Raw genomic sequence first — 12,668 nt, forward strand, 5'->3', positions numbered from 1 at the left:
ATTTCATACCGATAGAATTGCCGTCTAATGTTGACGCCAAAGGTTTCCCACTGAAAGCAATTGGGTTCCCAGTTCGTCCATCGCGTGACGCCGAGGGGTCTACCTGTGGCGTCTTCAGTGTGACGCCGCGGGCCGCGCGCCGCGCGCCGCGGATAGAGACGGTGATTGCTTTTGGGTCTTTTCTTCACACAATTCCATCGTTTGGCCTCGGAATAGTTGGACTTTTTCAATAAAGTGTGCCTGTTGTCTGTTACAGTCTGTGTTTTATATCATATAATACGCAAATGGGTAGGTTTAGGGCGGGGTGGGGTTTGACTGCTGTTTCAAACGTGTATCATAGCGTAAATAAATGTAAATACAATTGTGCAGGCTGATTAAATTGAGAATCACACTCCAACATGTCATAATGGAAAAATTATAACCCAATATATTCCATCATGACGATAACATTCACATGCCCAACACGTCTGTTTATGACGTCCTAGGTTTCTCATTGAAATCAGTGGATTACCCAGTACGTCGAAAAATGGCGATTTAGGGGTACCCTGTGCGTCAACAGCTGACGTCAGGGTCCCTTGACCGTTCGGCAACATTTGACGAGTAGGGGTGAGACTGTGTTGCCCCGTTATGGTAAGAGGCGGGACCTTTCCGGGCAAAGTGCGCTAAGCTGCTGTCCAATCACAACACGGGAAGCACTGGCCCAATCAGAACTCGTTACGTGTTTCTGAAGGAGGGACTTCATAGAACAAGGAAATCATCAGGCTGTTTTTAGGACAGAGGAAACAGCGCTGTACAGATAAGTCAATTGTGTGAAAAATACTGTGTTTTTTTTACACGCGAAACATTAACTCATGTTATATTGCACACTTTAAACATAATCAAATCTTCGAAAACACGCGAAGAACGGGACCTTTAAGTAAAAGAACAGAAGTATTTTTTTAAAGTACTTTAGTATCAAAAGAAAATTTCCTTTTTATGTCAACACATTATTTTATTATTGTTGTATAAATGCACACAATACCATCATGGTTTAAGCAGGTCAGTGATGCTTCGTCGGACATGCCATGACAGATCCAATACACTGATACACATCTGATATTCTCCAACTGTTTACCTTCACTTAAGACATAATCAACTTTGTTTATGTGAATCCTCAACAAAATGAACATTTTGACATCCGTCTTGTTCCACTTTGCTATAAACTATAAATCAATGTTCAAAAAATGCTGTGAAATCATTGAACTTCATAGGGTCACGTGAAGTGAATGATTCCTGAAAGGCTTTCTGCAAAAACCCTTTTAAAGAAGAAAAAAATCATCCACTGACTTTCAAAGCTGCTACAGAAACGACCTTCGACTTTGAGGACCTTGATAGAAATGTAGTGGAGTAAAAAGTACAATATTTGTCTTTCAAATGTAGTTAAGTTATCGTCATAAGTTTACAGAAAAATAATACTCAAGTAAATTTCAGATACTTAAAAAGTGTACTTAAGTACAGTACTCAAGTAACTGTACTTAGTTACTGTCCAACTCTGTACAGGAACGAAACAAATGAGTCATTGTATTGTTCAACCGATTTGTTCACACACCGATTCATTCGGGAATGAAATAAGCTACTTTTTTGAGTCATTGAATTGGTTCAAAAACAATGTGGCTGCACGTATAGGCATACTTAGAAAAACAGTGTGAATGTCCAAACTCTGAATTATTATTAATAATAATAATACATTTTATTTATAATGCACTTTATATTAAACAAAATCTCAGTGTTCATAAAACAGGAGGGGGAAAGTATGCCTGACAGATGTAGCACCTTTGGATTACATTCTTGAAATCATATTATATGATAAAACATTTTTTTTTACTATAACTACTATATGTAGTCACACACAGCATCTTATTCATTTGATGTCATAATATTTATTTGTTTACAACTTCTCGACAATCTTAAAACGTTCAGTTTATTTCCAGGCTTATTGAATGCCAGATTTGTAATGTGGCCTCAGACTTTTAGACCCTGTTGTATCTCTCCATCATTTTCTCTCCCATGTCTCTCTGTCTCTCCATCATTCCATCTTGCTTGTTATCTCACCCGCATATATTCTCTGAAAACGTCCATACATGTCAACCAAACAGTGAGAGGAGAGACAAAGCCTGAGTTAATTGCCCATAATTTACAGCAGATGGCTGCTGACAATATGTAAATGGTAGTGTGTGTGTTTTTGTGTGTTCATGCATAAGGACGTATGTATGTGTGATTTGGTCAATGATTTTATTTCTCTTGACTGATAGTTAATGACTATGAGCTGATAACAGCTGCGATTACTGGTTGTATTACTTTCAGACTTCCTTTATGCTCATTTTTTAATATTTACGCATGTGAAACGTGATCACTGGTTATAAAATAGGATGTTTTTGTCTAAAGGAACTCTCAAAAATAAAAAATACTGCTATCATGCTGTTTCATATCCACACGTCATTTCCCTTGAAAGTGAATGGTGAATGTCAAGCAAGAATTTTTGTAAATTTTATTGGTTTTTACACAAAGCCATAATTTCATCTTGAGTTGAATTATTGTATAAAATCACAAATTCATATTCCCTCAAAATATCACACAGATGTACAAACATCACTATTTTATCTATTCAGAAAATGTCTCAAATGTTTATGTAATATTTGTCCTTTTTACTTTTAGTTAAAGCAACACCCTTGAGGTTTTGCCTTCCGAATGAAGCTCTCTTTATAAAGAGCATGAACTGTGTTGGTAATTTAAGACGGGTGGTTTTAATACTTAACATGAATTGAATATGAGGCTGGGATCAATGGACCAGGCAGAAGCTCAGTCCACAGAGCGTGATCTGTGTTCCAGTGGGCAGCACACAGGAAGCTGTGAAACCACAGCCGTGCAGAATCTTCCTGTCGCCGGATCGATACGGCTTCTGTAAACACTCACCCTCTTACTCTCTTGCCGTGGCTATAAATCAGGACTAAGCGTATAGTAGTTCCACAACAGGCTGAGAGAGTGTGTATGTAAATATGAGCGTAGCTCCTTGGATATTAATAGTTGTATTCCCACATTGGCGATCTAAAATCTTCTGAATGGCTTTGGGCAATAGAAGAGAATTAAATATTGGGTATTAGTGAAGAATGTATTCCTGGAGGACAGGTTTATTGCTCAGAGGTTGCTCTTTTATAGCTTTGGAGAGTTAATGAAGCTATCAGTTATGCTACAGTGAAATATTAACTTTGTCTCACATATTTCTCCTGAAATTTTTAGGCAAACTCAAAATAGACACAAATGAGAGAATTGCTGACACAGTAAAATGACACAGCACAGAATTTAACTTTTGTTGAGTTCATATTGAAGTCTCTGACAGTGATTGTTGAGATTTCAAACTCTATAGGAGAGAAGCATGTGAGAATACTGGGGTTTTCAGAAGATAAATGTGAGAAAAAAAGTTGTAAATTGCTCTCTCTCTCTCTCTCTCTCTCTCTCTCTCTCTCTCTCTCTCTCTCTCTCTCTCTCTCTCTCTCTCTCTCTCTCTCTCTCTCTCTCTCTCTCTCTCTCTCTCTCTCTCTCTCTCTCTCTCTCTCTCTATATATATATATATATATATATATATATATATATATATATATATATATATATATATATATATATATATATATATATAACAGTATTATTTAATAATTATTTTTTTCAGTTTATTTAGTTAAAAATCTTTAACGCAATTAATGCCATGTCCATTTTTTTCCATCCTTTGGCTGCACTACAGTTAAAAAGTGTTATATTAATGCAAAGAGTTGTTGTGAGGACATTGGATGTGGATCCAGATCCATGGCATGTGCTTCAGCTCTTAAAGTGACAGCAGCCTAATAAACCCTCTGCTGTGATAACTGTCATTAATGTAAATAAATGAAGAACAAAAGACAAAGAGTAAATCACTAACTTTTGTTGCCTTAATAAAGATTAATCTATATTTAATTTATAATTTATGCAGAAAAGACTGTGAAGTGTATGAACTTTATTCAATTTCTGTTTATTTACCTGTTAGATCAAATAATTAAAAAATACTGTTATGTTACTTTATGTTTCTACATTAATTTGGAGATTAAATGTGAAATTATTACAATATAAAATTATATTAAAAACTTGTGTGATTAAGGTGTGATTAATCGCGATTAATAAAGACAAATGTTTTGAATAATTTGTTCATTTTAAACGATTGACAGCACTAATAATAATAATAATAATATGATTCTTTTTCCCAATTTCTTTCATGCTCATAGTGTTCTAGTCTTATATTTTTCCAAGCTTTATCTCAAAGGGTCTTTCCATGATAAAACAAATACCCTTATTAATGAACCAAAAAGCAGATGTGGTCATGAAGTATGGAGTCTTATGTGAAAACATGAAACGAGCAGTCTGTTAAAACATGTCCCTCTCTCACACTGCATATTTTGATTAGATTAAACATTTGCTATTAAGTGTTATTGGAGCCAGATGGAGTCTTGTTCATTTTACAGTAATTAGGACAAGACAAATCACTAATGAAACACACACACTATGTGGTGCTGCTGCGTCCCTTCATCTGCTCACACACACTATGCAATTTGATCACTGAAATGTGTTGTGATTTCTATGTCTGGATAAAATGACACATTGGTTCCATTCAATTTAGTTGATTTGATTTACTGAGAATGTGCTTTACTGGAATAAAATACCAGATTTATATTTTTAAATTCTCTAGAAAGGAGGATGTACCAGTCTTAGTGCTATACCAGACAATAGTGTTGCCTTGAAATCAAGGATACGTCTCTAGTGAAGGAGCTGGTGCATCACAGCTGGCCATGAGTGCTTACTCAAGAGCAGAAACACAGTCCTCAGAAACCGGCTTCAAAGCAAGGAGGACCTCTGTTGGTCAAGATCCAGCACTTACACCACAACTGCAGAGGGAGGAATAAACTGCCACTTATCTGTCTAATTCTGATTTGTCAGTGTTTAAGTTACAATAATGAGAAAGATATTGAGAATGATTCCCCCAAAGCTAGTGAATTAAAAAGGCCTTTATTCACATTAGTGAGACATTCTCAAAAATATTCTTTATTGGCATCTGTGGTTCCATGTAGAACCTTAAAATGTACCCTAGAATGAAACATTTAACTAACATTGTCATAGTGAAATAATAAGAGTTCAATACATGGACATCACATACTGTGAGTCTCAAACACCATTACCTCCCACTTCTTATGTAAATCTCGTGAATCAAAAACACCATGAAAAATAAGTGATTCTCAATATAACGCCACCTGTGACGCAATCATTTTTATGCACACCCCCAACATTTGCATAATGTCCGAACATGTTCACTGTCAGGCGGAACTGACGGAGCCGAATCATCGGGACTGCAGGTAAACAAGCGACACTCAAGGATAGCAAAAATGGCAGCTCTCATGGACACAAATGTCATGTTCCAGGCTGTGCAGGGGACGTGATGACTTTTCATACCCTTACCATAGATAAAAAATGTCAACAGTCATGGTTGATGTTTATTATAATCGGATACAACAACATCAACATCAAAAAAATGTATTCAAAATCGTTCGTTTGTTTGGCCCATTTCAAGCAAGCTTCGCTCAGCGAAAGTTTCTTTGAGACAGCATTGTCTAGATAATGCAAGATGCTAGTACACAATAGGAAACTCCAAGTATCAGACCAAACTAAATAGTGTGTCTAATGATAGTGGTAATATTATTTTACAACTTTATTACAAAATACAACCGTAGATACGTTGCTTACAGATCGTTCACTCGATCTTCCTAGCTAACGTCACCTTTTCCACCATATAAGTTAAAACGATAGTATATTTTTCATTTTGTAAAAATATATATATTTATATTTTTGAGAACTGAAGTATGATGTTTTTGCATGCTTGTATTTCAGGGTACATCACAGTCACTGTGTAGCCTACATTGTGACTAACGTTATATAAACATGCAATATCGTTGACGAAAAAAGACGAGTCTAAAATGTAATTTTAAAAAAAAAACTTGAACAAAAACCACAGGTTTTGGTTTTGTCGGAGGAAAGAAGAGCGTTCGTGCTTGTGGTTGCCAGATTTCAGTCATTTAAAACCCCAATCAGAGCCTCTCTGTGAAAACTATCCGGTGTTTTCCTTAGACGTACAATCTGGCAACCATATGCACGGCAGCTCTCTCGCATGCGCGGATGATCTGAAAACACCAATAAACAAGTAGGCTGCATTTTATCAATCTCCATTTGAGATGTTCTGCTTAAAGTGTCATTCAGTCTACATTTGTACATCTGTTATTCAGTTGGACTGTGTTCTGTCAGGACTCAAGAGCCGCTTCACTGAACAACTGAACTGCTGTGTGCTGTGAGCTGCTGAAATAAGCCAATCAGAGCAGAGCACAACATTAATATTCATGACTCTTCCAAATAAGGTAAAAAACAGAGCATTAGATTCAATGGACTATTTATATGGGTGTAAATGGACCTGTAAAACTGTATCTTAACAATTTTTGTCCTTAAATAAGCCACATACCCTCTATGTAGATATCAGAGAACAATTTAACATATTATTTCAACTCATTCTTGGGCACCTTTAACATCCCTTTTCATTGCTTTTTTTTAGATTATTAAAATATCCTTTAAACTGAAGGCATAATATGTAATTTTTGCCACTAGAGGTCACTTATTCAAAACAAAGGAGTAGCTTGATGACACTTTCGCAGAATCATGGGAGTGGTTGTCTTCACCTCTATAGCCAATGGAAAATTATCTAAATGGATTAAGGCAGAAATCATATTAATGGATTAGCTAATGTATTAAAGATTACCCTATTCACTTTGTTAGCACATATTAAACGTCTTAGGGCGAACAATTAATCCGTGTTAACAATGAAAAGTTAATACACAGAATTTTTGGGGGGATTTTTGTTGCGGTAATCTTTAATCAAAATCTGAAAAGTAACTTCCGGTCTGGAAACGGCGTTCCTTCTCAGATGACGGCAGTTTGCAGCTTAAGTTTAAAAATGTTTAACCACTTCCCTCCAACCGTTAGTCTGCTATGAGTGCGAGATGGAGAGGAGGAGCGGTGAAGTAAAACCCTGCCCTCTGTTGAATATTGGAAATACGTCACAGCACTGAAGAAAACTCACTTGCTACCTCCGGTTCACTGGGATTTTAAAGATTTATTAGCATTACTGTAGAATGAAGAAGGGTGGGACTGAAAGCCGTTGGAGAGGAACAAGGCTGCTGGAGTGATTGCTAATGAGAGACAAGCGCGACGCGCGGATCGAGAGCAGTGGAGCTTTTATTATGTCACAGATGATCAGTTCTGCTTCTTCTGCTCATGTGTATGTGGGGTAACGCAGCACTGTTTTATCATATTAGATACATTTGAGCATGTTGAAAGTTATGTTATAATGCTACTCTGTGCGTTCGCTCGCCAGCTGCTATGCAGCCGGATCTCATGAAAATGCGTATAGTACGCGTGTGCAATGTCATGGAGTGTATACGCCAAAACTCATTTTGACGTGCATATGCTACGCTATTTTTGCTTAAGAATAGAATAGCCATGTGTTTCCATGGTTTCTACAAAATAAACAGGAAATCGAGAGTAACGCGGGTATGATGTCATTGATAGGCAACACATGGACACAGTCCATGTCCTGGTATTTCTCTGGATTTAAACATTCTTGGCAACATTTGGGGTAATGTAAGTACAAAAGTCTTACAAAATATATAACATTGTTCTAGTGGTTTTTGGATATTTTAATCCAAAAATATTACATATTGTGCCTTTAAGCAACAACAACAACCAAAAAAGTTTAAGAACTGTTCCCTGAATGATCCTTTGTGGAGCCCAAAATTGTTTTTTTTTATGGCATTGTTGCAAATCTTTCTTTTAGAACCTTTATTTTTAAGAGAGAAGCCAATTAGTATATTTAATTTAGTTTAATTTAGCAGCAGGCATGCTAATAAAACCATGCTGCACATCATCATCTCTAGTTGCACATCTTGCATTTACTTTGCTCATTACCTGCCAGTAAAACCCCCCTCTCTCTTTCTCTCTTTTCATACAACCCTCCACCTCCTCATCACCATCACTTGCATCACTTTCTGCCTGCTAGCGGTGTGTGTGTGTAGCTCTTTGATCCCTCCCGATCGGAGGATAAACACGGGTCCCGTCCTGAAGCAGAAAGCCATTATATGCACTCTGTGTCTGCAGCCGCCCGTCATGCATCGGGAGGCTCAGATCCCGGCGAATCAAAGGTGTCCATTCTACCTCCAGATCTGGCATGAATATTTATGAGTGCTGTGCCGGCTGCCCTCCTCTCTGTGATGTAATTGCGGAGCTGAGTGCCTCTGTGCCACAGAGTTCATCCGATACAAAATAAAACACAAGGAACAACCACACCCCTCTGTGTACTAGCTTGTTTTTGACAAGAGAAAGTGAAATCCACTTCTTTTTTTTAGTGCAAAAAAACTCCTGAGATTAGCACATGCTCCGCAAATTGGAAAAGATGGTTATATAACGCTTCAGGCAGTGACTGCTACACACGTGTTAGTATTCAGCACAGAACTGCCTCTTTCCTTCACCTGTTATGACTTTCTTTGTCTTTGTGACCATCTGCCCACCACGCACATTAACATACTGATTAGCTCTTTATCCATACATATATGACAGACTCTCATTCATTTGTGCAAGATACAACCTTAGTTAGAGATCAACTGTAGTGGTTAAACTAATTTACAGGCCTACATACACTGTCCCAAATGACATTGCAGGATATTTCAGTATATATAGGCCTGCCTAATTTACTTAAAGGGTTAGTTCACCCAAAAATGAAATTTATGTCATTAACTCCACGCCCTTATGTCGTGCTACACACGTAAGACCTCCGTTCATCTTCGGAACACAGTTTAAGATATTTTATATTTAGTCCAAGAGCGTATGCAAGTGTATACACACTATACTGTCCATGTCCATAAAGTGAATAAAAACATCATCAAAGTAGTCCATATGTGACATCAGTTAGTTAGTTAGAATCTCTTGAAGCATCGGAAATACGTTTTAGTCCAAAAATAACAATGTGAATCTCAGCAATTTGACTCACGATCCAAATTATGAATCAATACGCTGATTCATAACCGTTTGAATCTTTATTTGTGGATTGAACACAAACAAGGAAGAGAAGAAAATGCTGAATAAAGTCACAGTTTTTGTTATTTTTGGACCAAAATGTATTTTTCGATGAGATTCTAATTAACTAACTAATGTCTCATATGGACTACTTTGATGATGTTTTTATTCCCTTTCTGGACATGGACAGTATAGTCTGCATACACTTAGATACGCTCTCGGACTAAATATAAAATATCTTAAACTGTGTTCTGAAGATGAACGGAGGTCTTACGGGTGTAAAACTAAATTAGGGTGAGGAGTTAATGACATCAAATTCATTTTAGGTGAACTAACCCTTTAAAGTCACCATGAACTCAAAATTGACCATTCTTATTTTTCATGGAATATTGCAGTAGTTATTATAAATTATTTACCAGCACATCTTTAATAAAAATAAATTCCCCTTGCTCTTGCAGTGACATTTCTTCTCTGATGACGCTTACTGGCATGAAGGATGAATCAACCTTTTACTCACATGACATCACAGCAATAGCAAGCAAACCACAACCAAAATCATTTCATTCTGCGGCCATATTTGAAACGTCTCTCAGGCATACAAGTTCCTGTCTCTTTAAATGGCCAAACATTAAAAATTTTCAAAACTGTTCGCAAAGATTACAATTAAATTTCATATTTGAAATCACCAATGAATTCTGACAACTGTGTCATAAATCTTGTTTCTCAACGCTCGAATCATGACCAAAAAAAACTAGCATTTTTCAGTTGGACAAAGCTAATGCGCATGCTCAGTCCTAAGTGTGTCTCAGAACATTGCCTGTTTCTAGCAACCAGAGCTTCTAACGCCATCTGCAGTGACGCAAAGACTTTACCAAGCAGCGATTGGCTTTTTTCTTTACAAGGCGGGACTTATTTCGGCCATTTTTGAATCGCCTCTCAAGTGCAGCTCCTATCTCTTTGAATGGACAAACATCAATATCTTCAAAACTGTTTGCCAAGCTTACGATCAGATTTCATATTTGAAATCACCAATGAAGTCTGACAACAATTGTCTCATAAATTTGGTTTCTAAATGCTCGAATCATGACAAAAACGTTTATTTATTCAGGCTATTCAGGCATAAGCGTGCTTCTCGGAACACTGACTGTTTCTATAGGAACCGGAGCTTCTAACGGCAGCTGCAGTTTACCAATGGCAGATTGGCCCTTTTCTTTAGAAAGCAGGACTGATTCCGCTATATTGCACTCCAATAACAAGTGTACAGCTGATGTACACTCAACTAGAAATATGTTTATACATGCTAGTTTTCATGGCAGAGTTCAAAATAAATCTTTTCATTAATTCTAGAGCTGCCAGTTTGCTACATTTCAAGTTATTGTTAAAGAGCAAGAACAATTGTAAGCCCTTCCGGCACGCTCAGTGTCCTAATTCACTCACTCGCTTTCATACTCCTTCAAGTGGACTATTAGTGGAGTAATGTAGGAACTAGTTAACTAGGCGATTTTGAACACGACAAAAGTCTTTGCCACAACCATCCAACGTTCCAATCAGTTTTGAATGGACAAAATCAAGTCCCGCCCTACATTTTTTCCTTGTTCGAAAAGCCATTTACTTGGAAATACTTCATACCTCATTGGACATAATTGCGAATCTGGCACCCTATTTCTTGGTTATAAACAGCTGATATAAAAAAATATGACATGACTGCTGAAATATTAACTACCTGTGAGTTACTGAGTGGTCGTTCATATGACAGTTGTCATTATTTTATGATTCTGAAATCATTAAGAGGAATCTGAATTGGAAACGCTGAATAGTTTACGATTCCAATATCCCTACAAAGCATGCATGCTAAACACAACACCGTGGAGGCTCTGACCTTCATTTTAAACTTCACCCATTTTCTAAGCATAAATGAAATCCCATTGTGGAAGTGACCCTCTGTGGTAAGATCTCTTTTCTGCAATTGCTGAGGATTGTGGAACTTAACAGAAATTCTGCTGTACTTAAGTTCTGAGAACTTTATGAGGTTTTTTCTCAATCTTTTGGGTTTATTTGGCACATTGTTTGTTTGTCCTGGATCTGTCAATCATGTGTTATGTGACAGATTAGAGAATAAAAATCAAAAGGATGGGAGAGACAGAGTGCGGTAATCACCAGCACCATCCACTCTGTGGAATAAGACCCAGTTCTGTCACGCTTTTCTTCAGAAAGGCTTATATGAGCACTGTGGAGACTGCTAGAATGAGATCCAACCTTCAGGTCCAGACAGAGAGAAGTCTGTATTTCTACCCCTAATGACTGGATAGGAAACAAGTTAGGTTACGTTAACTATTATGATTAAGAACATGTGCAGTGCAGTATTTTTAGCGGTGACTGGCTATAAGTCAAACATTGCTCATAGGTACACACTCACAGTTTAGCATGTAACTTATGCCATCCTATTTTTGCTACACTTTCTTCTTTCTTATAGAGTTCTGAATGTCTGATTCAGAGAATCGATTCATGCTGAACGGTCTTCTCTTTCACATATAATTTAGAATGTCTGATTCATTAACGGTCCTCTGATCTAGTTAAAAATATCCGATTCATGAATCGTTCATCCTGAACAGTTCTCTCACTCTCATAGTTAAGAAAGTCCAATTCATTCCAGTGAATCGGTTCATCCTGAACAGTGTTCTCTGTTATATTTAGTTATGAATTCTGAATTATTCCAGTGAATCAGTTCATCCTGAATGATGTTCATTCCAATTAATCTGTTATATTTAATTATGAATGTCTGAATTATTCCAGTGAATCAGTTAATCCTGAATGGTGTTCATTTCAGTGAATCAGTTCATCCTGAATGGTGTTCATTCCAGTGAATCAATTCAACCTGAATGGTGTTCATTCCAGTGAATCGCTTAATCCTGAACAGTTTTCTCTGTATATATTTAGTTAATGTCTGAATTATTCCAGTGAATCAGTTAATCCTGAATGGTGTTCATTCAAGTGAATCAGTTAATCCTGAATAGTGTTCATTCCAGTGAATCGGTTCGGTATACGGTATTCTCTCTCTCATATTTAGTTAAGAATGTACACTTTTTTAATTCTTTTTTTTACAAGCAATTTAAATGAACAGATTCACAAAAATGATTCACCAATTCAAGTCTCAGTACAATGCATTTGTTTTTGACTCGATTATGTAGGCTATATTAGGGTGTTTTTGTTGTGTTTGGTATACATTTATTCATTCAGATTTAACACTGTCAACCTAATTGAGATCAATCACTGAGTAAAATACTCTGATCAAATTATACCATTGGGCAGTTCTTTTTTAATTATAAAAGATATTGCCTCTTTAATTAGTGTAAAGTATTCTTTATATTGTGAATTTTTGTATCTGAAGGTTTGCTCAACCCTATAAAATACTTTATTAGAAAGTATTGAAAGATTAGAAAGAATTTATTAGTATTATTAGAATTATGTATTGTATTGCATATACAGTATATCATCAATTT

Source organism: Pseudorasbora parva, chromosome 24 (genome assembly GCF_024679245.1).
Source record: "Pseudorasbora parva isolate DD20220531a chromosome 24, ASM2467924v1, whole genome shotgun sequence".
NCBI classification, from domain to species: domain Eukaryota; kingdom Metazoa; phylum Chordata; class Actinopteri; order Cypriniformes; family Gobionidae; genus Pseudorasbora; species Pseudorasbora parva.